Here is a 27,054-nt window from a genome sequence, read left to right as displayed (position 1 = left end):
ATTCTCAACTGAAAATGTCACTTTTTGAGCCGAATTCTCGACATTTGCGGGAAATTTTGCTTTTCTTTTTTAATTCCAAGAAAAGTGCTGCTGAAGCTCATCGAATGCTTTCGGATACGTACGGTGAGGATGAAGTTCTGAGTCAAAGAACATGTCGCGAATGGTTTCAACGTTTTAAGAATGGGGATTATGAAGTCAAAGACCGGCATGGTGGTGGAAGGGAGAAGATTTTCGAAGATGCTGAATTGTCTACAATCGTTGTTTAAAATGTTTGTTTGCCCCACGGTTTATTTTAGTCTAGTCTAAGCATATGTTTATAATTCCCAAGTATGTATCTATTTTATATTATTTTTAGGTTTTTAGTACATTTATCTTAATTGGGCACTACTATAAGTGCGAGTGAGAGGGTGATTTCCCGTAAGTGCGAAAGAAACAGAAGAAGATGATGTCGTTTTACCTTTATGCTGTGCACGGGGTTTAAAAAGGACTGTTATATGACCATTAAGTATTAATTTTTCCGAAATTTTTGGTTTTTACACAAAGCTGCCCTTCAGGAATCGCTCCCATATTGTTCACATTTCAAAATATTTTTCTGCAATATTACATGTTACGCCTTGTATGTGATTGCTGCAATAATTGCAACAAGTATTTTTCACAAGCACACAAGGGTTAACGTTTTGAGAAAAAATCGTCCGCGGACAACCTCTCACTTCGAAATCCCGAGCGCACTGAACCATAGGGGGAAAAAACCCGAGCGATTTTGCAGCCGACGATACTACCTTGTATAATTGTACCATGACTCAGGCACGGTAGAAAGAGTGGGAGATACTAGTTCCTCTCCCTTCCCCTCGATCTTACGCTTTTTCGATCAGCATAACGGGACCCTGACGCGAGTTTGAATGTTTTTACCCTGCTCAGCGCCGCTAAAGAAGTTTTCACTTCAAAAAACAAAACCGCAATTCTGAAAAAAATGCTAACTAAAATATAATTTGGGCCAATAGCCTTAATTTTATTGTTTGACAAATTTTTAATCGTTTCCTCTCTGTTATAAAGTTTTTCAAATGCATTGTGTTCATTCAAAATGTGTAATTCACGATTCAAAGGCATAACTGAGATGACCTGCATTAAATTTTTTTTTTTAAGATTAGCTCCATTTAGTGTATTTATAATCTGTTAGATATTTAGTTTGGATTGCTGATGAGGTATAAAAGCCATGTGGCATGTGACAAAAATGTGATCAGAGGACCGTACAGCAACAACGAGAAATTACCTGACTCATAGAATAAAGCATACTGGTATTTTTAAGTAAAAACATGAAAAAAGCTAGCTTCAGCAAGCCGAAGTTTATGTACCCTTTCAGACTTCAAATATGTTGGACAAAATTCATTAAAGCTAAATAACATCCGAGCTTTGACGATTTTTCTATTCATTTTCCATATTTTCGACTTTTGTTCATAGCTATATGATATAGTCTCCGATTTTTATGAAATTTTTTTCAATTTTTTTATTGGGTAGCCTCAAAATTGCGGCTTATGTATAAAACACCACTTCGTTCATATGGCTGCCTCGGCTGGCTTTACAGTAGCCCATACAGTCGACCCAATTTTTAAACACATTTTTGATGGTAGGTCCCTCAATGGCCCTGATGGCGACTTCAATCTCGTGCTTTAGGTCGTCAATCGTCTCTGGGTGGTTGGCGTAACACTTATCCTTGACGGCACCCCACAAAAAATAGTCCAACGGGGTCAAATCGCAGCTGCGAGGCAGCCAGTTGACATCGCCGTTTCGGCTGATTATGCGATTTTCGAATGTACCGCGCAAAAGATCGATTGTGACGTTGGCTTTGTGGCACGAAGCGCCGTGCTGATGGATCCATGTGTGGTCGTTGTCTTCCTCTTCCATTCGGGGAAAGAAAAAGTCTTCCAACATGCCGCGATAGCGGACACCATTAACGGTTACGGAGGCTCCTTCCTCGTTTTTAAAGAAAAACGGCCCAAAAAACGTTGCCACCCGACCACCCGACGGAAATTATAAATTAACGCTTAACTTATAGATTTAAGCTATATCAACTTGGGCCTTAAGCTTATTCGAGGTTAGATTTAGTATCTTTATATATATACATGGTATAGTTTTTAGTTATTGGGATGGAAGCTTATGTACAGGGGCTTATTTTTGATAATATTACATAGATATTGCTGATGTACAGGCGTTTGGTTTTACATATTATATTATTACATAGATGTTACAATATATATTTAATTAAATGGTAAAACTTTTGAGAAAGTCTGTTGTTTTGTTTATGTTTTTGTAGGATGTGATTCCCTCTATAGTTGTTTCAAGGTATTTGTTTCTTTGACTGTGGTAGAGAGGGCAATCTATTAGGATGTGGGGAATGGTAAGAGTTATGTTACAATTGGGACAGAGTGTAGGGGGGGATTTATTGAGGATATGGTTGTGTTGGGGGGAGCGCTGGCCTCCGGTCCGGAAGGCCCGGGTTCGAGTCCCAGGCTCCCCGAGAAAAAGAAACGGTCTCTTTTTCCAAATCTCCACCACTTCTATGCTCTATCGCTCACTTAACATTAGTAACAAATTTCGGCTCCCCGGATCTGCACACCCCCTCGTCCACGTTACTATGGACCCAGCAATAGAACTTTTCGTCACTCCTAGATGGCTTATCACCAGTACGATCGAAAAGCAAAGATAAATGAATCCTTTTCAAAACTGTAGAGGCAGGCTCTATGCTCCCGGGTGGAGTTAAAGAATTAAATTTTTTTATGGTTGTGGGTTAAATTGGTGTGGGTGAGTCTGATTCTGCTAAATTTCTCAAAGTCTGTACGTAAGGTGTTATTGATTAGTTCAGGAGATGCTCTTTTGTGGCTAATTGATTTGTAGTATGGTGATGTTTTTCTTAATGTGCTTTCGTTTAGTATTTGTGGGTTCTGTTTGATGTATTCGCTTATATCTGATGGGTTGTAGTTGCGTTCGGTGATAAGAGAGAAGTTGTGTGCGTTTTTAGCTCCTTTGTCTGCAATATCATTTCCTTTTATCCCGCTGTGTCCGGGGATCCAAAGCAGTGTCAGTTTGTCCGTTTTGTATTTTTCAACTATATTTCGAATTGAGTTTGTGTAATAGTTTTGGTTGTTGGTGTTGTTAATTGCATTTAGAGAGGATAGGGAGTCGGTTCAGATAACGTATTTTCCTTCATTTTGGCTGGCATATAAGCATGCGGCGAGGATTGCCGCAATTTCCGCAGTAAAAATGGAAAAATTCGGGGAGCAGTTTGAAAATAATTATATCGGTATCAGTTGTGACACTATACGCCTACGATACGCATATTGGTGACTTGGAGCTATCGGTGTACAGAAATGTATGATTTTCCATTGAACTTAGAGTTTCCTTAAATTTTTGTTGATAGGCAATTGAGGGTGTGTTTGCTTTGTTGACTGAACTTAAGGAGGTATTGGTGATTGGCTGCTTATTTATTATTATTTATTTTTCTTTTTTGCTCGTATTGGGGAGAGTGAAATATTTTGTTTTTTACATATGGTAGATGGATAGTGTTGTAAAGGGAGGAGGGTATTTTTGGCACTTTTTTTGCATTCATAATATGCTTATATATTTGTTCGATGGGTGAGTATTTTGAGTTTGAGATAGTTTTAAAGATTTTTTTGGGTAGCATGTATCTCTCTAAACTCAAGGGGGGTTATATTTGATTATATTAAGAGATTATTTATTGGTGTTGTACGGTGAGCAGAGAATGCAAGTCGGGTGGCTGTGTGGTATAAAGTTTTTATTTTGTTTAGGATGAGCTTTGGGGCTTTTCCGTATAGGTGTATTCCATAGTCAATTTTAGTCACTAGAATGGGTTTTACCACGTAAAGAATTGTGGTAATATTGGATTTGAACCTGTTCTTGGATAGACACTTGATTATGTTAAGCCTTTTTGATAGTTGCAAAGTTAAGTTTTCAATGTGGTTGTTCCATTTGTGTTTCTTATTTATTATTATTCCTAGTAGATTTAGTACGTCTACGTTTTGCAATGGCATATTATGTATTTCAAATGAAAAGTTGCAATTCCTTTTCCTGCATACATGTAAGTGTTTGCATTTGGTTTCTGATAGAGAGGCTCCTGAGTATTCACACCATCTTTGAATTTCTCTAAAAAGTGGATTTATATAAAGGTTATTAGTTTTTTTGTTTAATTTGTAAATAATAGTGTAATCATCTGCGTAGGCCGTGAATTGACAGTTATTTTGTCTGCTTATTATTTGGTTGAGTTTATTTTGTGACAAAAAGGATAACCGACAAGGGTGAGCCTTGCGGTATTCCGTTGTCTAGTGATCGGGAGCTCGAATAAACTTTGTTGGTAAGGACTGTAATTTTTCTGTTGGTAAGGAAGTTGAATATGTATTTTGCTATCACTGGTCCTATTTTCCAAACTTTGTGTTCGTCGATGATGGTGTGGATGCCTACCCTGTCGAAAGCTTTAGCGAAGTATAATGAGATAATGGAGACGTGGTTTTTATTTGATAGGGAGGAAGTTATCTGGTAATCTAGCATAGCTAGTCAATCAGATACTGATTTTCCCTTTTTAAATCCAAATTGACTGCTGTCTAGCAGCTTGCCGTTTGTAGCAAGCCACCGAAGCCGTTTAGAAATGATTTTATCTAAAACTTTGGCTATGCACGGGTTGAGGGAGATAGGGCGGTAAGAGTTGGTGGAAGTCTTGTCCATATTTGTCTTAGGTATGGGTATAACTGTGCTGACTTTAAGCTGGTGAGGTATTTTTGAGTCAATGATATTGTTAAAAAGTTTGAGGAGTCTTAGCATTAGGCTTGTAGGTAGGTTTTTTATCATGGGATAGCTAATACGATTTCGGCCAGGGATTTTTCCTTTTAATTGGTTGATGAAGGCTAACATTTCGATCATGGTAATGTCCTTTTCGATACTCAGTGCTATTTGAGATAGGGTGTGAGATATGTTGGGGTTTAGATTATTTTTGTGTTGTATGAAGGTTGAGTGGAAATTACTGTCTAGCGCTGATTAGACTAATGGTCAGTAAGAATTTTAGAAAATTAATTTTTGTCGAGAATGTTTTATGTTGGGTTATAGGGGTCAGTGGTGCACTGGATATCGTTTCGAATTTTCAAGCCGCAAAATTGATTTATGTTTGACCATATTTTGGAGATAGACGATTACGGGTTGATCAGTGAAGTTTTGAACAGATTTTCGTTTCCTTATCTTAATTTCCCGTTTAAATCTGGCGTTCGCTTTTTTGTAGGCAAGTATAGTCGCCATATTAATGTTTCTTTTAAGATTCTGCCAACAAAAGTTTTTTTTCATTTTTAAGTTTTTGAAGGGTTTGGTCCTACCATGGGACAGATTTCTGTATCTTAAATGTCTGTGTTTTCGTTAGCTGCTTGAGGGAAGTTTTTTGATGGATAATTTTTCGGAAATTTCCTGAAATAGTGGCCAATTCGCTTTTTTAAGGTTGCATCTGGGCCTTTCAATAGGGAAGGTGTTGTGTTCATTAAAAAAGTCTATGTGTATGGGGTAGTGATCACTACCAGCTACGTAGTTATCTGTATGCCATTTAGAGCTGATAGAGAGGGGGGAGATGCGAGGGAAAGGTCTATGTGGTTAAGAGTATGATGTGTGGAAAAGTGAGTTGGTGAGCCATTATTGAGAGTTATAAGCGAAGACTGGTTAACGTATTTGAATAATATTATATGTTGCCTCTAGTATTATTGGCTTGTGAGCCCCAACTTCTATGCCAGCTGTTGAAGTCTCCAGTTATAAGTAAGGGCGGTTGTATAGTATTGTATATGTTTCTAAGGTTTTGGATCTAAAGGTTTTATTGGGAGGTGTGTACGCGGAGACTATTGTGAATTTGATCTTGGAGTGGACTGTTAATGCTATTGTGTCGAAGATGGAAGCATTGATCGTTAGGTTTTGTTGTTGTATGGAGTTGTGGATTAGGAGCGCCACGCCTCCATATCCGTTAGTGGCCGTATTTACGTAGTAAAGGGTGTAGGTAATTGGTATGTGGATATTTTGTATAGAGTATAGGAGGGTTTCTTGTAGGGATATAATTTTTGGATTGTGGATTTTAATGAGCTTTCGCTAATGATACATAATTATTTATGTATCCGTTTAAATTCCTTTGAAGTACTTTTACCATTGCTAAGTATTCCCAGCGGGAAAAAACATGTGCAAAATATGCTATTTTCCAGAGATTTCTTCATACAAGCGGAAGGCCAAAAACCTCATTCACCCCTTGATGAATGCAGATCATCTTGATATTAGCGAAGACTGTAATTGTCGTTTCTGAGTGACTCTGAAAATAAAAACCATAATATATTTATATATTACATATTAATACAAATAATAAATATATACAAAGTTATGAGAAAAATATAGAAATTTAGAAAAATAAGTATAATTACCATTAGGGATGAAACGGATATCCGGTAACTATCCGGTATCCGGCCTATCCGGCCGCCATGATACTATCCGGCCGAATACCGAAAAGCTACGATTTGGCCGGATAGATATTCGGCCGATTTTAAAAAAAAGAGCTGTATAAAATAAACATATGTCGGAGTTTATTTAGAATAATCAGATTTAATCATTAGTATTAAGTCTCTCAGTGTATCGAAATATGAAATGAATAAAAATCAAAAGAAATAAGAAGAAGAGAATGACACATAGAAAAGCTTTAGATTGAGAGCGCGGTAGGGAAGGGGAGAGAAATCCTTACTGAGCGTGGCGCAAGGTTATGAAGAGAGGTGTACTGTGTAAAACAGCGGAGAAGGGCAGTCTATGCTAGCCTTCGCGAGTGGACAGACACAAAAAGACATCCTTGCGACTCGCTGCGTTCCGCTGAAGTAAAAGGACTAAAGTAAAAGAAGTGAAAGAAAAGAAGTGAACTAGTGAGCATAATGGCCAGAGTACCTGACCCCTCACCTCCAACATTAGAAGTGGGATCACCACCCCTACAAGAAAACTCGGAGAATAGCTGGCGCACTCTTCTAGAAACACAAAATAGAGTGATAGCGGAATTACTTAAAGCTACACAGTCTGGACCGGGGCCTGCCTCTCGAGAAGTTTCGGCAGTGCTGCCATCGTTCGACCCTGAGGCTGCCGACGCTGATGCTGCAGCATGGTGCAGGACATCTAACATGATTTTATGTGAACATCCACAAGAAGGCGCATCACTGGTGATGACTCTTAGCAAATCGCTTCTCGGTAGTGCATCACAATGGCTATCGCAGATTTGCTTTCCTGGAATGAGCTGGGTACAATTCAAGGAGCTCTTCATGGAACGCTACGAAGGCAATGAGACGCCGGCTGCACTGTTGCTCAACATGCTTAAGGGACGCCCAAATCCCAATGAATGTCTTGTGTATTCTAGCCGTCTGGTGAGATCCCTGTTGACCAAGTGGAAAGGGATGAAACATGAAGAAATCGCCATATCATTGGTTTTGGCGCATACATCGCAAATTGATCCCAGACTGCAACGTCTAGTTTTTACAACAAACGTAAAAACACGAACAGAGCTACAACAACAACTCAAAGCTCACTCGTTCGCCAGAAAATCTGAAGTTCTTGGATCGGAGCGGGGCCCTGAAAAGAAGAGGATGAAAATGCTAACACCGATAAGATGTCACAATTGTGGTAAACTCGGACATAAGGCAATGGAGTGTCGCAAGCGGAAAACGGACGATAGAGAGACGAGACATGGCCACAACAACAACAAATCAGCAATAACCTGCTATATGTGGCGGCGCTGGACATATTGCATCAGTGTGTACGAAAGGGACAGCATCACCGAATATCGTAGTCGAGAGAAGAGTGGACATGTGTGCGGTACTTCAGCCTAATGGGACAGCAATACAATTTGGTGAGCGGTTTCCATTTTTCTTTGATTCGGGTTCCGAATGCTCTCTGGTAAAGGAAATAATTAGCGAGAAACTTGCCGGCAAAAGGTGCCATAATCTACAATGTTGTCAAGAGCAATGTGCAAATCTTGTCCACCGTACAAATCTCTGAATTTAATTTTGAATTATTATTTCATGTAGTAGATAACAATTGCCTCAAATATGATATGATAATTGGACAAGATATTTTTCAACTTGGTTTTGGAGTAATGATGGAAACCGTATCAAACCGTATTGTCAGTAAACAATGATGTCATATCAAATAAGATCGACTATATGAATAATGTAAACCTAGACTTAAATGATAGTGATAAATTAAAATTAAACAACATGTTGGCCAAATATTCAAAATTCTTTATCGATGGTATCCCTAATAGACGTGTAAATACAGGTTGTTTGGAAATCCGTTTGCTAGATGGAAATAAGACGGTTCAAAGGAGAAGCTAGCTTCGGCAAGCCGAAGCTTATATACCCTTGCAGTCATTAAATATGTCAAACAAAATACATAAAGGCTAACAACATCGAATCTATGACGATTTTTCTATAATTTACCATATTGTTCATATGACAGCTATATGATATAGTCGTCCGATTTTGATGAAATTTAATTTGTAACTCAAGACTCATTGGAAAACTCTATATTCCAAAAATCATGATTGTCTGATGAAAAACAACGAGGTAAAAATTTTATTTCCGTTATTTCTATATAGATTTTTCGATCTTTCCTATGGCAGCTATATGATATAGTACTCCGATTTTTATGAAATTTTTTTCTCGATTTAAGAGTATTTCAAAAACTTGATGTTCCAAAAATCAAGCTCGTGGCATTAAAAACAACGACAATTTAATTTTTTTCCATTATTTATATATATATTTTTTGATCTCTCCTATGGCAGCTATATGATAGAGTTATCCGATTTTGATAAAATTTAATACGAAATTCAATAGCAGTTAGAAAACGCCATCTGGAAGAAATCAAGTCGATCTGATCAAAAACAACGGAGTAAGAATTTTTTATTTCATTCTCTTGTATGGGAGCTATCCGATATAGTCGGCCGATCCGGCTAGTTCCGACCTATATACTGCGTGCAACAACTACACAACTTTTGGGAAAGTTTCAGCGAGATTGCTTTAAAACTGAGAGACTAGTTTACATAGAAACCGACAGGAGGACAGACGGACAGACAGACAGACGGATTTGAATTCTGATTGTGATGCTGATCAAGAATATATATACTTTATGGGGTCTGAGTTGTCTCCTTCACTGCGTTGCAAACTTCTGACTGGAAGTATAATATCCTTTTGCTCTGCAAGGGTATAAAAATTGATAGTAAGAGATAAAATTCAGCAAATGTTAGAAGCAAATGTAATAAGACCTAGTAGTTCTCCTTTCGCTAGCCCAATGCTGTTAGTTAAAAAGAAAGACGACAGTGATAGATTATGCATTGATTATCGGGAACTTAATTCAAATACAGTATCGGACAAATATCCACTACCATTAGTCTCGGACCAAATTGATCGCCTCAGAGGCGGGAAATATTTTTCCAGCCTAGATATGGCCAGTGGTTTTTATCAAGTGCCTATCCATCCCGATTCCGTAGAAAGGACTGCATTCGTGACAACGGAGGGTCAATATGAATTTCTAGCAATGCCTTTCGGACTTGAGAACGCGTCTGCTGTTTTCCAATGAGCCGTAGTCCGAGCCTTGGGGGATTTAGTTAATACCTATGCAGTGGTCTATATAGATGATGTGTTAATTGTTTCAAAATCAAAAGAGGAAGCATATGAGAGACTAGAGGAGGTGTTGAGTGTGTTATCCAAGTCAGGGTTTTCTTTTAATGTAAAAAAATGTCAATTCTTACACACACAGATTGAATATTTAGGTTTTCTTATAAAAGAGGGTGAAATAAAACCCTACCCATGAAAAATCCAAGCATTGTCTCAACTCCCTAAACCAGCTTCAGTAACACAGATTAGACAATTTATAGGTTTGGCATCCTATTTTAGGCAATTTGTTCCACGTTCTTCGGAAGAAATGAAGCCGCTATATCAATTGACTTCGAAATTAAATGAATTTGAATGGAAAGAAGAACATGAAAAAATTCGTCAGAAAATTATTAAAGTTTTAACTAGTGACCCTGTATTGATTATATTCGATCCCAAATTTCCGATTGAGCTGCACACAGATGCAAGTGCCAATGGATATGGTGCTATGCTTATACACAAAGTAGACGGCAAACGCAGGGTAGTAGAATATTTCAGCAAATGCACTACACTATCAGAATCGAGGTATTACTCATACGAGCTCGAAACGCTGCCATCGAACATTTCAGGCATTACCTTAGTGGTAGAAAGTTCACCGTATATACAGATTGCAATTCCGTTAAGGCGAGTCGAGAGAAAGCAGTACTGACCCCACGGGTGCATCGATGGTGGTCATTTATGCAGCCGTTTGAATTTCAAGTAGAGTATCGAAAGGGAAGCCAAATGGGACACGTTGATTGCTTATCAAGAAATCCTGTTTCGGTAGTAGCTCAGACGAATACAAACAAAATAAGTGAAGTACGAGTTGACTTGGCAACTATCACTCACAACTGGCTAGTATCCGAACAGCAGCGCGATGAAGATATAAAGAGAATTATAAATGAATTAAATAGTGATGAAATGCAGAAAGAGCTGGCAAACACATATGAAATTAGGAAGAGTTTGTTGCATCGCATTATTCAAAGAAATGGCAAGACGCGATGTTTACCTGTTGTTCCGATGGTCGGTAATTAATCACATTCACGAGAGCATAATGCACTTAGGGTGGCAAAAGACGTTAGATAAGGCCTACGAGCAGTATTGGTTTGAAAATATGAGTAAATATGTCCGAAAATTCGTAGAAAATTGTGTGACATGTAAATTGTCAAAATCGCCATCGGGCAAAACACAATCAGAACTACACCCCATTCCCAAAATCGAGATACCCTGGTACACAATTCATATCGATATTAGTGGGAAATTAAGTGGCAAAAAAGACGAAAAGGAGTACATCATCGTACAAATTGATGCCTTCACTAAATTCGTCTATTTACATCATACTTGGAACCTAGATTCCATAAGCTGCATAAAGTTGGTAAAATCTGCCATGTCAATATTCGGTGTCCCCAGTAGGATTGTAGCGGACCAAGGAAGATGCTTTACGAGTGGCTAGTTTCGCAAGTTCTGTTCTACAAATAAAATTGAATTACACACAATAGCGACCGGTGCTAGCAGGGCGAATGGCCAGGTAGAGCGCGTGATGAGTGTGTTGAAGGGCATGTTAACGGCAGTAGAGACTAGCGTTCGTGGCATTGGGCATTGGGAGAAATACAATTGGCTATTAACTGCACTACTAATCGGGTGACTCAACATAGTCCATTAGAGTTGTTGATAGGTAAAGAGGCGAGGCCTATGGGAATGTTGACTATCAATGAAGAAATGCAAGTCGACTTGGAGAAAGCTAGAGAAAAGGCTAAGGAGAATATTGACAAGAACGCAGTGTACGAGAAAGCAAGGGTTGATAAGAAGCATGCACAAATAGTGAAGCATAAAATTGGGGATCATGTATTGTTGAAGAGCGAGGAACGACACCAAACAAAATTGGATGCCAAATTTAAGGGTCCATTTGTTATTACTGAACTGCTAGATGGAGATCGATATTTGTTGAAATCATTAACTACAAAGCGAGTGTACAAGTACCCAAATGATAGTGTGCGTAGTATACCTGATGAGCGAGAGGTTAGCGAGTTAATAGAAGAATTCGATGATGGCGAGAGAGGCATACGAACAAGAAGCAAATCGGTGACCTAGAAGAGGTGAAAGTGGAGCCATACACAGGGACTAAGTTTGAAGGAAAGTAATCAAACAGAGAGTGTGGCACGGTGGTTCGTAGCGTCGCAGAAATGTGGCAAGAGTCCGAAACTGTGGTATGAGCGAATACTGAAGTGACATTTGATGGTTTGAAAGATTGATAGCCAGACGATTGGGCTTGAGCAGAAGAGAGCTTGTACTCTAAGAAGATGGTAGATTGGTATCCTGCTAAGTCAATGTCTGATGGAGTGTGAAGTGAATATCCGAGTTTTTGGATTTGTGCGGAAGAGAGCTGGTACTCTAAAGGAAAGAAAAAGGGATTATCCCGCCAAATTAACATTCGAAGATAAGAGAAAGTGTATGCGAAATGGCTTTGAAGAGTTAAAGCCGATTAAAATTAAATTGAATGCCATCTTTAGTTAGACTAACTAACACGAGGACGTGTTATAGTCAGGAAGGCCGTGTCGGAGTTTATTTAGAATAATCAGATTTAATCATTAGTATCCCAGCCCATCAATTTGGCTTCAGAGAAAAACATGGTACTATCGAGCAAGTCAACAGAATAACATCAGAGATTCGCACAGCCTTCGAACATAGAGAATACTGCAGCGCGATATTCCTCGACGTATCCCAAGCATTCGACCGCGTCTGGCTCAACGGTCTTATGCATACACTTTCCCGGGTACACTCACAAATTACTCGAGTCGTATCTCTACAACAGAGTCTTCGCAGTGAGGTGCAACACAACAACATCCGAAAACTATAAAATCGAAGCTGGAGTCCCACAAGGAAGCGCATTTGGACCAACTCTATTCGTCCTTTACACAGCGGATATTCCCACGAGCGACCGACTACTAACATCCACCTTCGCTGACGATACTGCGATCCTCAGCCGCTCCAGATGCCCAGTCCGTGCAACATCCCAATTAGCCAACCACCTCACGGTAATAGAGAAGTGGCTATCCGACTGGCGTATTAAAATAAACGAACAGAAGTGTAAACACGTAACGTTTACTCTCAACAGACAAACTTGCCCTCCGATCTACTTGAATAGAACAAAGATCCCCCAAGTCAACGAAGTAACGTATCTCGGCGTCCACCTCGACAGACGTCTATCGTGGCGTAGACACATCGAATGTAAGAAACTACATCTAAAACTAAAAGCCAGCAGCCTCCACTGGATTATAAACGCCCGATCGCCCATGTGTCTGGACTACAAGGTACTGCTCTACAACTCCACTCTTAAACCAATCTGGACGTATGGCTCCCAGCTCTGGAGGAACGCGAGCAAAACTAACATAGACATCATACAGCGCGCTCAAGCAAAGATCCTGAGAATTATCACTGGGGCACCATGGTATATTCGAAACCAAAACATCCACAGGGACCTTGGCATTCTCGCAGTAAAAGATGAAATAGAGAAGCAAAAAGCGTCATACACGAAAAAACTCTCAGCCCACCCAAATCTTCTCGCAAGGGATCTGACTCGGGTTTCCAGAAGAACCCGCCTGCAACGTAAAGACCTTCCAACCCAGCCATAAATTGTCAGGGCCATTTTTACTGTTCCAGTCTATATGACTGATAGTTAAGTTATAGTATAAGATTTGATACACTTATTGTTAGTCTCGTAAGGAGAAGATTCAATAAATAAGCAAAGCATAAAAAAAAAAAAAAAAAAAAAAAAAATCATTAGTATTAAGTCTCTCAGTGTATCGAAATATGAAATGAATAAAAATCAAAAGAAATAAGAAGAAGAGAATGACACATAGAAAAGCTTTAGATTGAGAGCGCGGTAGGGAAGGGGAGAGAAATCCTTACTGAGCGTGGCGCAAGGTTAGGAAGAGAGGTGTACTGTGTAAAACAGCGGAGAAGGGCAGTCTAACATATGCTAGCCTTCGCGAGTGGACAGACACAAAAAGACATCCTTGCGACTCGCTGCGTTCCGCTGAAGTAAAAGGACTAAAGTAAAAGAAGTGAAAGAAAAGAAGTGAACTAGTGAGCATAATGGCCAATGTACCTGACCCCTCACCTCCAACACATATTTTTGTTAATTATTTGCTTTATTTAGATTTAGATTTTTGCAAACTTTGCTAAATTTGGGTATTGTTTGGAGCTGCCCACCAAGAATAATTGTCGCATGAGCGATCAATTCGCACTGAGTTGAGATAAAAGTCCAGCTCACAGGTTATCGCATTTCTTTCTCCACGTTGCACCTGGTCAGTGTTGTTCTCATTTGCTACTTCATCAAAGCAGTCCCAAAATGTCTCATGAGCTTTGCAAGATACAGCTGGCTCTGTCTCCTCTCTTCTACTCTTTTAAGCCGGTGTTGAAGATGAACTGCTACTTGAAGAATCTTCACAACACATTTTTAAATATTCCAATAGGATCTCCTGGCGAGCTTTTGCTGCTTCAATCACCCTCAAGTAGTTTGCTTTGAATCTAGGGTCTAGGTAAGTTGCAATCAAGTAGTTTGAGTCTTGACTTATGGAGGTAAAACGAGTTTCTAACTCAGCTTTTAACGAAGCTCGCATAAGTGATAAATCAGGAGTTCTTTCCTTGGTTTCAGTTTTATAAAGCAGTAACGTGTGGTATAACTTCCGACACGCATGATAGTCCTGAATTTGTTATTTTAGTAATTTCTTCTAAGGGCTTTAATAAATTGATACACTGCTTAATTAAATTCTACTTTTGAGCTGTCAAGATTATGAGCGCATCGTGATCAGCAACATACAATGATATGGCCCGCTTCTGTTCTAACAAACGCTCAATCATGTAAAAAGTGGAATTCCACCTAGTGCTAATATCTGGCACTTTTCTGGATCGTCAGCAGTTTTTCTTGAGCTAGACTGAGTGATTAAAGTGCGTCACAAGTCGCCTTCCAGCAGCAATTGTTGCTGTTACTTCAGTCTGGACTTTCATAGCCGCCACTGCTCGGCGAAAGGAATACGAGTCCTCCGTTTGATGAATTGCTTGGCCCAGATTCAGGGCGAATGAATACTGGTCATAGTCGGTCCCAGGCTAACGTGTCGCCAAGAATCAATGCCGCAGAACTTGCACAAAGGCCCGATAAGCTGGCACTCATAATGAGTGGGTGGAAGCTTCGGTTTAGTGGGGTGATAGGAGGCATAAGCGTTGATAATTTTATCTACCGGGCTCAGGCTTTAACTGCTCAAACGCTTGATTCTCAATATGAAGTTATGTGTGCTAATGCTAATGCCTTATTTGAAGATAAAGCCAACAACTTTTATTGGCGGTTTCATAAGTCGGTCGTAACTGTGAGGTAGCCCGAATTATGTGACGCTCTCCGTCGACAGTTTAGGGATACGAGAACCGATGTTGACATCCGCGAATTAATTAGAGATCGGGAACAGAAAGAAAATTAATGCTTTGATCCGTTTTATGATGCTGTGGTTCAGTTAACTGATAGCCTTGATTGTTCGTTAAATGAAAAGGCATTAATAGAAATTTTACGTCGAAATTTGCGGGCCGAGATCAGGCATGAGATTTTGAATATCCCGACGGACCCACTCAAAACTTCGGGAGATATGCCGAAGACGGGAATGTTTTCTTGAAGAGGTAAAGTGGGATCATATATATAAAAAGTGTTCGCCAGCACAAAACTGGTGAATCGGAGTTCTTCGAGGAAAATGAAAGTGCAATCGAGGCAATATCCTTAATTTGCTGGAAGACTGTACGTCCACTCGTAAGGTGTTTTACTAGGGATGTGGTGCACGCAATACTTACAAGCCTTCGTGCCAAAGATGCCAAAAAAACATTCAGATGAACACACAAGTTACTCATTCTCGGTGTGTTCTTAAGACACAGTCGACGAATACCGAAAACGAGCAGCAGTAAGTCCGTTTAAGGATCGTAGTGACCACTACCATCAACCTCCTGCAGATGTTTCTTTAGATAGGTTGCATCGTAGAACCTTAAAAACACTAGAAATAAATTCACTTATCCCAATGTTAATATGCTAAATTCTTATAGTTCTAAAATTAAAAATAAATTACGAAATACAAATAGACTAAACAGATTCTGGAAAGTCACTAAGGAGTTGAATGCATTTCGCAACTTGTGTGTCGATCATCGGCCGTATACAATGGTAACAATTCTTGATCGGAAAATTAAAGGGCTTATAGACACTGGTGCATCTATGAGTTGTATTGGTGGGGAGTTTGCGAAGGAAGTACTAGGAAGTAAAATTCCAATTCGCAGAGTTTTTAATAATATTTCCACTGCAGATGGTACAAAGCAGAGTACTGTTGGGCGATTAAGCACAGACATTGAATATAATGGTCAGGTTAAGGCGATTAATAAACACATGGTGCCGTGTCTTAAGCAGGACCTATATTTGGGTGTAGATTTCTGGAAGCTGTTTGATCTACTGCCGCCAGATATTCAAATTTCTAAGCTTAGTGCTCATAACCTTTCCGAGATCAGAAATGGACCCTACAGAGAGTGGTAGAACAGTTTCCGTCGTTTGCATCCGCTGGGTTGGGCAAAACCTTCTTTCGCAACACATTGATGTGGGTGACGCTAAGCCCATCAAGAAGCGTAATTTTCCCGTGTCGCTAGCCGTGGAAAAGCTGTTATATGCGGAAGTGGATCGAATGCTGCAGCTCGGCGTTGTTGAGGAGTCGGACAGCGCGTGGTCCTCTCCGGTGGTCTTGGTGCAGAAGCCCGGGAAGGTCAGACTTTGTCTTGATAGCCGGCAGGTTAATGCAGTTACCGTCAAGGATGCATATCCGCTTCCACACATTGACGGGATTTTAAGCCGCCTGCCGAAAGCCGTTTTTATACCCTTGCAGAGCAAAGAGCAAACGTTTAGTTATTAAATAAACCTTATAATGTTTTAAAACCCCCACTTTTGACCTTTAGGCTTGACCCCGTGAGACCCTGAAACGCGTAGGGGCTGCTCGAGAAGTAATATTTTTTATTTTGGACAAGAACAGCCAAAGGTTGGGAGGGCATGTCGGGCTTCAACAACACCGGAAGTCCCGAGCCGCGTCAGGCTACGTCCCAAATATAAGGAAGCCCTTTCTTTCTTTCTTTTTTTTCTAGCTGATCTGGTTTCGAGATATTGTGACCAATTTTATCGCTTGCCTTAGCACGCAGATTTTTTTATTTAACAATGGCCATAGGCATTTCGGGAGCGAGAGGCCGGAGAATTATTATTCCTGCGTGCGCCAACTCCCCCGACAACACCAGCTAGCCTGAGAAATATTACACGTTACAGTTATGATCATTATTAATTATCATTATTATTAAAAATAACGTAATTTCACGTAGCTCAATTTACAATCCTCGTTTTAGCCAGATTTGCGTAGTTACAATTTCAGACTCGTGGGGGAATTAAACGACTTTTTCGTTGGTCTAATCAGTCGATTTGGAAATGTTCTGACTAAGGAGTTTATAGACGTAGCCGACCAGCCACGATTCGATTTGATTTTGGGAGAGGAAACATTTTTTTAAACACTCTAATAATTTGTGGGTGTTAGCGACCTTTCCAATTGAATAGTTGGTGTTTTGCCGGCTCAAGGTCTGGGTGATATTTAAAACACAATTTATGTTTTTTGACCAATATATTTCGGTTGCTTCTCGGCAACCGTCTTCAGGGCAATTTTGACACGTCTGCGCCAAGTGACGTGGAGTTGCCGAGGAGCAACCGAAATATATTGGTCAAAAAACATAGATTGTGTTTTAAATATGACCCAGACCTTGAGCCGGCAAAACACCAAACACTCTAATATTTTTTTGTTTCGAGTCAATGGTTTTTTTTCATCAGAGACATAGGACAAGTTAACTGTCAATGACAACAGACGTGTTTTTATATCGCTCCGCTGAGTAACCAAAAATACTTCGAAAATAACCGAGTTTTATTTCGCGAAAAGACGCTCAGGCTACGCGTGGGTACTTCTGCTCATGTTGCCTTTATCTAATTAATAATATAAGTGATATTATATTTTTCACAAATATTGCCACGCGCGATAAGCTCCAATAAATGAGCGGCGAGCAAAATAATGAGCGTAGAAGCTCCGTTAACCAAAGAAACGCTTGTTATGTTTATTTCTCAACTCGCGATACCGAAGTAGGGAAAACGTCTACAAAGAGCAACCCGGCCCTACTGGCCGTCGAAAGCACGAGGGCTCGCTCTCTATCACCTGCCCTGCTTATTCCAACTCCTACATCTTGGAGCTATCAATGCCAGACCCCTTCGCCACCGGCTTCCATGGAAGACGCACCAACAACAAGCAGTGCAACAATTAATGCTACCTCAGCAAAAAAAACGACATCAACTAAAGATACGACCAATATTGCGAAATCGGTGTGAACGGCTCCATCACCAACTGCAACGGCTCAAAAACCGTGAGCCACGATAAGCAACAAGCGGTTCCGGCCATACAGACCGGTATGGATCGCTACATCCAGATTAAGCGTAAGCTTAGTCCGCAAAACACGGATGGTAACAAACCAAAGATCAACCGTACACTTCAACCCAAAGAAAAAAGCAGGATTTCCAACAACAGCAAAAGATTTTCCCTGTTAGCAGATGGTGAGAGCCAAGCTGAGCCGGAGCAAGTGACCCAAAAGAAACCAAAGCCCCCACCTATTTACATTAGGGAAAAAAAGCTCAAACGCCCTGGTCAACAAAATTGTTGCGCTGGTCGGGGATGAAAATTTTCATGTTGTTCCGCTTATTAAAGGGAACATCCACGACACTAAAGTTCAAACGAAGTATGAAGAACACTTCCGAGCTGTGTCCAAATGCCTGGAGGAAACAAATTCTTTACACCTACCAACTAAAAAGCAGCAAAGGGCTACAAGTAGTACTAAGGAATCGAACAAATTGTCAGGAGTTTGAACACACCAGGACATACTGCACACTTCGGCCAGTCTGCGTAGTCTGCGGAGACTTCCACAATTCCGCACACTGCCCTGCTAACAAAGAAGACCCCCATACAAAATAATGTGGGAACTGCGGAGGAAACCATACGACAAACTACAGAGGCTGTCTGGTCTACAAGGAGCTGAGGAGTCGCATGCGACAAGCGACAGCTACGCGTCAACAAAATACACAAAATGTGTATTTTAAATCAAAAGCTACGCCAGACGTATTTTTCGACAAGGCAGCCAGATCATCTTTCGGTCCGCTCAGTACAACCAACGACATCTCCTACTCTGATGCTCTACTAACGGGTATGGAAAATCCACTCCAGCCACACTCAGAAAACGCTAAACGCTAGAAAGATCCCAGATCTAATTGATTTCGCGGTTACAAAAAAACATCCCACGCAACCTAATAAGCGCCACGGCCCTACCCGATCTCTCATCAGACCACTCTCCCTTGTTGATAACCCTTCTTCAAAGCCCAGAAATTACGGACTACACCTACAGGCTGACGTCGCACAGAACTGACTGGATGAAATACAGGAAGTACGTCAGTTCCCACATTGAGCTTAACACCCAGCTCAATATCGAAGCGGACATCGACTGCTCTACCGCCGCCCTGGAAGAGGTACTCGTCACAGCAGCCAGGATCTCAACACCACAACGACATGATGTGCAAATAAAGAAGTTCAAAACCAATTTGCAAATTGAACAGCTCGTTCTGGAAAAGAGGCGTCTGCGACGGGCGTGGCAAACCAGCAGATCGCCATGCTCAAAGCAACGTCTAAATGAAGCCACCCGCAAACTAAACCGGGTTCTGAAGAAAGATGCCGAAAAAGCACAACTGAGATATATCGTGAAACTCTCTCCAATTAGTGCAAAGCATCCCCAAATCTTAGCTCTCCGGCTGAAATCGTCTCCCCGATAAGAAATGCTTCAGGTGGCTGGGCGCGCAGCGACAGAGCCGAAACATTGGCCTCACATCTCAGGGGCGTCTTCCAACCGAATCCCGCCGCAAGTTCTTTTTTTCTACCGGAAATCCAAACTAAAAGCGAATCTACAATACCATCGTTTCGACCGAACGAGATCACCAAAGTCATCCGGGGGCTAAAACCGAAAAAGGCTCCCGGCGGTGACCAAATAACTCCAAAAATGATAATTGAACTTCCAAACTGTGCTATTGAGGTCATCTGTAAACTCTTCAATGGGATCATAAGTCTTGGCTACTACCCAAAAAAATGGAAAAAGTCAATAATTATAATGATATCGAAGCCCGGAAAAGATCACACGATTCCGTCCTCTTACAGACCAATAAGTCTTTTATCATGCCTGTCCAAACTGTTCGAAAAATGCCTTCTAACACGCATATTACCATATATGGGAGCTGATAACATTATCCCAGCCCATCAATTTGGCTTCAGAGAAAAACATGGAACTATCGAGCAAGTCAACAGAATAACTCAGAGATTCGCACAGCCTTCGAACATAGAGAATACTGCAGCGCGATATTCCTCGACGTATTCCAAGCATTCGACCGCGTCTGGCTCAACGGTCTCATGCATAAAATCAAAACACACTTTCCCGGGTACAATCACAAATTACTCGAGTCGTATCTCTACAACAGCTTGGTCCTCGAGAACGAGTGGGATGTTCAAGAGGGGGCTTAGCTGGGGCCACCAGGCGGGTCGCAGGTTGCGGATAGCGAACGGCCTTCTATAAGGTTAGTTGCGAATAAGCGCAAGCTAATAAGCAACCCCGGACAAACAGCGGGTACACCGGAGTCGGTGTACTGATGAGACGTTTGTCTGGCCGTCTTCAAAGTATAGCCTCACACACTCCTCTTCCCTCACGACTACCTATCAACTACCCTCCCCACACAATCTCACTCCGGGCCGGACTAAGGTGTCATCCGACCCGTGCCGATAGTCAGCCTTGCTGGGGGCCCGCATTAACAAATAGCCCAGTCTTTCACGGAGGGTTCAGGCAAGTGGCGACCGCCTGTCCTAACTGCGCCTTACCCGGGTATGGCGGATCTCTGCCCGGGTGGACCATACTTTCTCCGCAACTCGTGGGATTCGATTATGAAGAAACATACGAACACCAAATTGCCGCAGGATATCCCTGCATCAAGTGCCGCAAGGCTCTTGGAAAACAGACTCCTTGACGGAGTGCGACCCCAGGTGGGACCAGCCCCACCCAGGAGCGCAGCTTCCATCAGGAGTGCGTCACGGACGCAGAATGTGGGACAACCCCCACAACGATCGACTGTTCCAGTTCGGGAACGTGGGCTACCGGCAGGACCATCCCGGCCGGCTTGCCCACCCCCCACGGCTGTACAGAAGACCAAGCCCGCCAATAAGGCAGATGTCCTTCCAGCCAGGGGACAACCAGGAGGCCTTGGCGACCCCAACAGGAAAGGCCTGTCGGGGTCCAAGGTCAAATGGTACCTCAGGTACCTTCAGCAGGGCATGACACCTGATGAAGCTTTGAAGAAGGCGAAGGAGCCACGACCAGTGGCACAAAACGTTGCCCCTGCCAGCAAGCGGGCAAATAGTACCCTCACCCCTCCGATGGACACCCCGAAAAGGTCCAAGTCAGAGGGCATCAAAGAGGCAGCGGCACCTCCCCCCCGTTCCCCAAGGCCTGATGAGCCAAGCACATCAAAGGCGGCGGCGACGAGGAAACCCACCCCCCTGAGGCATCTGCTGGCACACCCAGCGTGCCGAAGGCGGGTGACAAGGGTGAGAAGCAGCCACCCTCCACTTGTACGGCTCCTCTCACTGGCACACACACCTCCTACGCGGAGGCCGCCAAGAGAATCAGAGTTGCGGTACTACCTGAGGACTACCCGCAGGTGTACCTGAGCAACGAAGAGCTTGCCGAGCTGGAGGAGGCCATAATGGACGATGTAGTCACGTCTGAATGGGACTCAGCAGTCGCCTTCAGAGGTATCCACTTTAGGGTCGGATACCTCCTGATAGACTGCTTGGACCAGGACTCGGCGGACTGGCTGAGGGCTGTAACGCCTCAGCTAAGGACGTGGAAGGGCGTGCCCCTTGACACTAGGGTAGGAGAAGACATTCCTGCGGCATACAATGTCACAGTCTTCTGCCCTAGAAGTGCAGAAAGAAGCAATGAGGAGCTTCTGATGATGCTGGGACGCCAGAACAGAATGGAGGTCGATTCCTGGAAGGTGATCTCCCGAAGGAACGACGGAGGCGGGGCACTCCTCGTTATAGGGATAGACCAACTCACCCGAGATGATATCGTTTCTAAAGGGCACCAGCTGAACTTTAGATTCGGGACCGTCTCGGTGAGTGGTCTCAGGAAGGCGGCGAAGATGGCGGCAACAGAAGCAGCGCCCCCCGGCCCCAAAGACGGTAAAGTGGAGGTCAAGGAATCCCTCGGAAAGCCACAAGAGCCATTGGGTGCAAAGGAGGAGGCTATCGCCGATATGGACGTGGAGAGTGAGGATGAACATCCCTCGCCCTCCCAGGAGGTGGCACAAGAGCCCCTCTTAGAAGATATCGATGAGAAGGAGGCCGACGTCACCCTGACGGAAGGCAGTGAAGGGGAATTCCCGCCCCCTTCTCAAAACATGGAGCACCCGCTCCAGTAATGGCTGCACACCACAGCACGCAGCTAGCCCAGGTGAACTTACACCGGGCCAAGGCGGCATCCGCCGTCCTGGCCAGGTTGTTCACCTCCCAACATCTCGGGCTAGATCTTATTCAGGAGCCTTGGTGCAATCAGGGCATTAAAGGCCTGTACACCAAGGAATCAAAGGTAATATGCGACCAACGGGGTGCACACCCAAGAGCATGCATATTAATAAGGAAAGATATCAATTATAATATCTTTTCAGAGTTCCTAAGCAGTGACTATGTCGCGGTAACGCTGAGCGGCACAGGAAAGTTACCAGCGATCGCCATAGCATCGGCGTATTTCGCTGGGGATGCAGCATGCCCACCACCGGAAATCATCGGACTCGTGGAATTCTGCAGGAGGAAGAAGTTACCCCTAATCATAGGATGTGGCGCCAATGCACATCACGTGATATGGGGAAGCACCGACGTCAACAACAGAGGTGAGTAGCTAATAGAGTTTATTGTAAATAGTAACCTAGAAATCGGTAATGTCGGGTCCACACCGACATTCATTACTAGAGTAAGAGAGGAGGTCCTAGACATAACTCTGATGAGCAGGTCTCTAGGACCACTTATCAAGAACTGGCATGTGTCGCCAGAGGAATCAATGTCGGATCACCGAATCATTAGATTTGAAGTAGACTTCAACACCGCTAGGGACGCCCCCAAAAGGAATCCCAAGAAAACAAACTGGGATTGGTTCAAGTCCTCTCTTGAGCTCAATCTCTCTAACGAACCGTCAGGTATACCCCGACAGTCTTCAGAATTGGATCAGGCAGTGGATAACCTCTGCAAGAAGATAACCAATGCTTTTGAGGACAGTTGCCCTCTTGGCAGACGGAAAGCAGATAGAGACACCCCATGGTGAAATGACAACCTGGAACGGCTCCGAATCTCCACCCGCCGGCTCTTCAACAGAGTAAAAACGAGCGAGGATAACTGGGGACATTATAAACAAAGCCTGACGGTCTACAACAAAGAGATCAGGAAGGCCAAACGGAAGAACTACAGAGACTTCTGTGAGGCAATCAGCACTGCCCATGAAGGGGCAAGATTGCACAAGGCTATGGCCAAAGTTGCACCAGAAAGTAACCTAGCCTTGAGGAAATGTGACAACTCTTAGACTTCCGACGACAGGGATAAACTAGCTTTACTCTTTAAAATACACTTCCCCGGGAGCTCACCCCTGGCGGGAGATACGTCCAACCCAATGGAGGCATCGTCCACTCCAAGACACTTCAGACCAAGCGCAGAGGACTGGGCAATTGCCAAGTCTCTATTCTCTCCGGAGAGACTTAAATGGGCAATTGGGACCTTCCAGCCATTTAAGTCACCTGGCCTGGATGGTATTGTGAGGAGTTGGATAACTGCCCACAAATAATCACGGGCTGGATAAAAGGATAGCGTGGCCGCGGTGGACCTTGGACCCGGTCACGCGATCCAATCAAAGAAGCAACGGGATCGCGGTGGACCTTGGACCCGGTCACGCGATCCAACCGAAGAAGTAACGGGATCGCCGCTGGACCTTGGACCCGGATGAAAAGGAGACGCCGAGGATTAACGGGACCAGGGGGCCCTATATAAGCGGGGCCCGCAGTTCAGCCGGGATCAGTCAAATAGAAGTTGAACACAAGTGTACATCAGGCAGCGAGAAGTCAAGCAAGGATACAAGCAAGAGGAGTCCAGCAAGGATACGAGCAAGGATTCAAGCGAGGACGAACACGAAGGACAAGAGGAGAAAGGATCAACAGAAACAACAAAGATGACGAAACACTGGCTGAAATAGGAAAAATCGAGGACACAAGATGGCCAGTATTTCGGAATAAGAGGGGAAGACGATACTTCGTATCGAGGCCGCCATAACAGCAACTTCCAGGGCGCGCAAGGTCAAGGATGGCAACCCGGAACATCACAGGGGACATGGAACAACCATCGAGCTGAAAGGATATGGAAACGAGGAAAATTCAGGAAATCAGGACAGTATCAGAACCTTAACTTTTGTTTTGGTAAGCTACCGGCTGACCATCTGGAAACCAGGGAGTGACGATGATCGAGTAAGACAGACTAGCAACGCAGGACACTGGCAACACTGGACAATGGCAACGCTGTAGGATGGCAACGCCAGGATCGATATCGGCAAGAAATAATCGATTCCGTACGGGAAATGCGTTGAGCGGGAGGCGTTTCAAACTCAAATGAAGGCCGGACGTGGAGTGACGAGTAGTAAGGAGAAACGACGAGGGACAAGGAGGGAGAGAGGAGTTACGGGTTGAGAGTTTCGACGGTCAAGATTGCATAGTCAAGAAGCCCAACGACGGTCAAGTCAACATAAGCTGAGACTGAAATGCTGAGATCGGAGAAGCGCTCAGCCGTGACAGGATGAGAAGATCTACGGAGGAGTGGCGTTGGAAAGCTTCAACGGCAACAAAGAACAACGAAGGAGCGTCTACGAGGGGAACGTCTACTAGGGGAACGTCTACGAGGGGAACGTCTACTAGGGAAACGACTACGAGGGAAACGTCTACGTCTACGAGGGGAAACGTCTACGAGGGAAACGTCTACGTCTACGAGGGGAAAATCTACGAGGGGAGAGTCTACGAGGAAAACGTCTACGAGGGTAACATCTACGAGGGAAACGTCTATGGGGAAACGTATACGCCTACGAGGGAAGAGTCTGTGGGGAAAACGTCTACGAGCGACGAAGGAAACAGGAGGAGACAGCCGGAGCAGAGATACGAGCTTCGTTTTCCTTTCCGAAGTAAGGGGGAATGTGAGGAGTTGGATAACTGCCCACAAATAATCACGGGCTGGATAAAAGGATAGCGTGGCCGCGGTGGACCTTGGACCCGGTCACGCGATCCAATCAAAGAAGCAACGGGATCGCGGTGGACCTTGGACCCGGTCACGCGATCCAACCGAAGAAGTAACGGGATCGCCGCTGGACCTTGGACTGGGATGAAAAGGAGACGCCGACGATTAACGGGACCAGGGGGCCCTATATAAGCGGGGCCCGCAGTTCAGCCGGGATCAGTCAAATAGAAGATGAACACAAGTGTACATCAGGCAGCGAGAAGTCAAGCAAGGATACAAGCAAGAGGAGTCCAGCAAGGATACGAGCAAGGACGAACACGAAGGACAAGAGGAGAAAGGATCAACGGCGCGGACGAAGGACGCAAGGATCCCAAGCAAGCAGTCTACAGGGAGCAAGATAGCTACGTCGAGACGTTCGGAACTTGAAGTTGCAAGTCTCCGAATTGAGACACAGGTAGCTGAGGTCCTGTGGGCAGCGCACGAGTCGAACTAGGCGCCTGTGACGACCCCTGGTTAGTGACATTGAGCCTGGCGTATTGCCCGGCGGGTCCTGACCAAGTCTACACATACGAGTCCTTAATCGATTAAACGTGTCCTCGGTGGGGAAGAGTCAAGAACCAGACGCATACTGTAGAGTCTACCAGACCGTGATCCGGCGTACGCTTGGTCCGTCTCGTGGTGAGAGTTGCGTTCTGGTGTGACGAGCCGCGAAGGACGCGCAGTTGAACGGCACGGGTGTTAAAGACGTGCACGCCGAGAACCCTGCTGTGTCTGCCAGAGTCCTGGAGCAGCGGAACCCCGAGACCCAGGGATTGAACAGCCCCAGCACGGAGTAGTAGGGACTAGGGTGGAGCCCAGATAGTCCAACTCCACCACGTGAGGTACTCGACATCGACGGCAGCGATCGAGCGGGAGCACAGGAGAGCGACTCAACCCAGGAGGCGACATCGAGGGAAGCATACCAGAGAGCATCAAGAGCAGCATACCGAGGCGAGCAAGATATCAACTTGTCAGATTTAGAAGTCAAATAAACGAGTTTGAAGTCAAGAAATCAACTTTGTCTTCTTATTCACTGGTGGGGCAATCACAACATATAAATTTGGTGGGACGAACGAACAACCATTACTGAGCTAGCCGCACAATCAAGTAGCGAGCATAAAAGCAACAAAAACAGTTCGTTACAGTATCTCTCCATCATTCCTGCAGCAGGGACTGGATTTACTCCTAACCCGCTTAAGGAGACTGATGCTAAGCAGCCTAGCAATTGGACACATCCCAAATGCGTGGCGTAGAGCTAGGGTGGTCTTCATCCCCAAAGCAGGGAAGAAAGACATCACCAACCCAAAGTCCTTTAGACCTATCAGCTTAACTTCGTTTTGCCTTAAAACGTTGGAAAAGCTGGTAGACTACCATATTAGGAGCACAGTTCTTAAGGACTGTCCGCTGCAACCCACGCAGCACGCATACAGGGCAGGTCGTTCAACAGACACTGCACTGTACCAACTTTGTCACACTCTTGAAGGGGTAGTGGACAACAAAGAAGTTGCAATCTGCGCCTTTCTGGATATAGAGGGAGCCTTTGACAATGCGTCGCATGAAGGAATATAGACGCGACAACAAGAAGGTGGATTGGAGCCTTGTTAAGCTCCAGGCAGGCAATGGCGACCATTGGCAACAGCACAATGACCGTTGCCACAAGCAGAGGATGTCCGCAAGGTGGAGTCTTGTCTCCTTTACTGTGGAGCCTACTAGTAGATGAACTACTAAAGAAACTCGCCGACCGAGGAATACAATGTCAGGGCTATGCCGATGACATAGTAATAGTAGCCAAAGGGAAATTTGAAGAAACGCTTTGCGATATTGTCCAACTCGGACTCAAGATAACGCTCGACTGGTGCAGGGAAGTTGGACTTAACCTCAACCCCGCAAAA

The 27,054-nt window shown here is 43.7% G+C and overlaps 1 protein-coding gene across 1 annotated transcript in view; it reads left to right on the top strand.

The window, feature by feature from the left end:
* Positions 1-27,054, top strand: part of LOC108096983 (ionotropic receptor 40a) — a 79,817-nt gene that overhangs the window by 1,886 nt on the left and 50,877 nt on the right. The window lies entirely within an intron of this gene.

Source organism: Drosophila ficusphila, unplaced genomic scaffold (assembly GCF_018152265.1).
Source record: "Drosophila ficusphila isolate 14025-0441.05 unplaced genomic scaffold, ASM1815226v1 contig_636, whole genome shotgun sequence".
In the NCBI taxonomy this organism is placed as follows: domain Eukaryota; kingdom Metazoa; phylum Arthropoda; class Insecta; order Diptera; family Drosophilidae; genus Drosophila; species Drosophila ficusphila.
The sequence above is the reverse complement of the archived record's forward strand: the minus strand, read 5'-3'. Positions and strand labels throughout refer to the sequence as shown.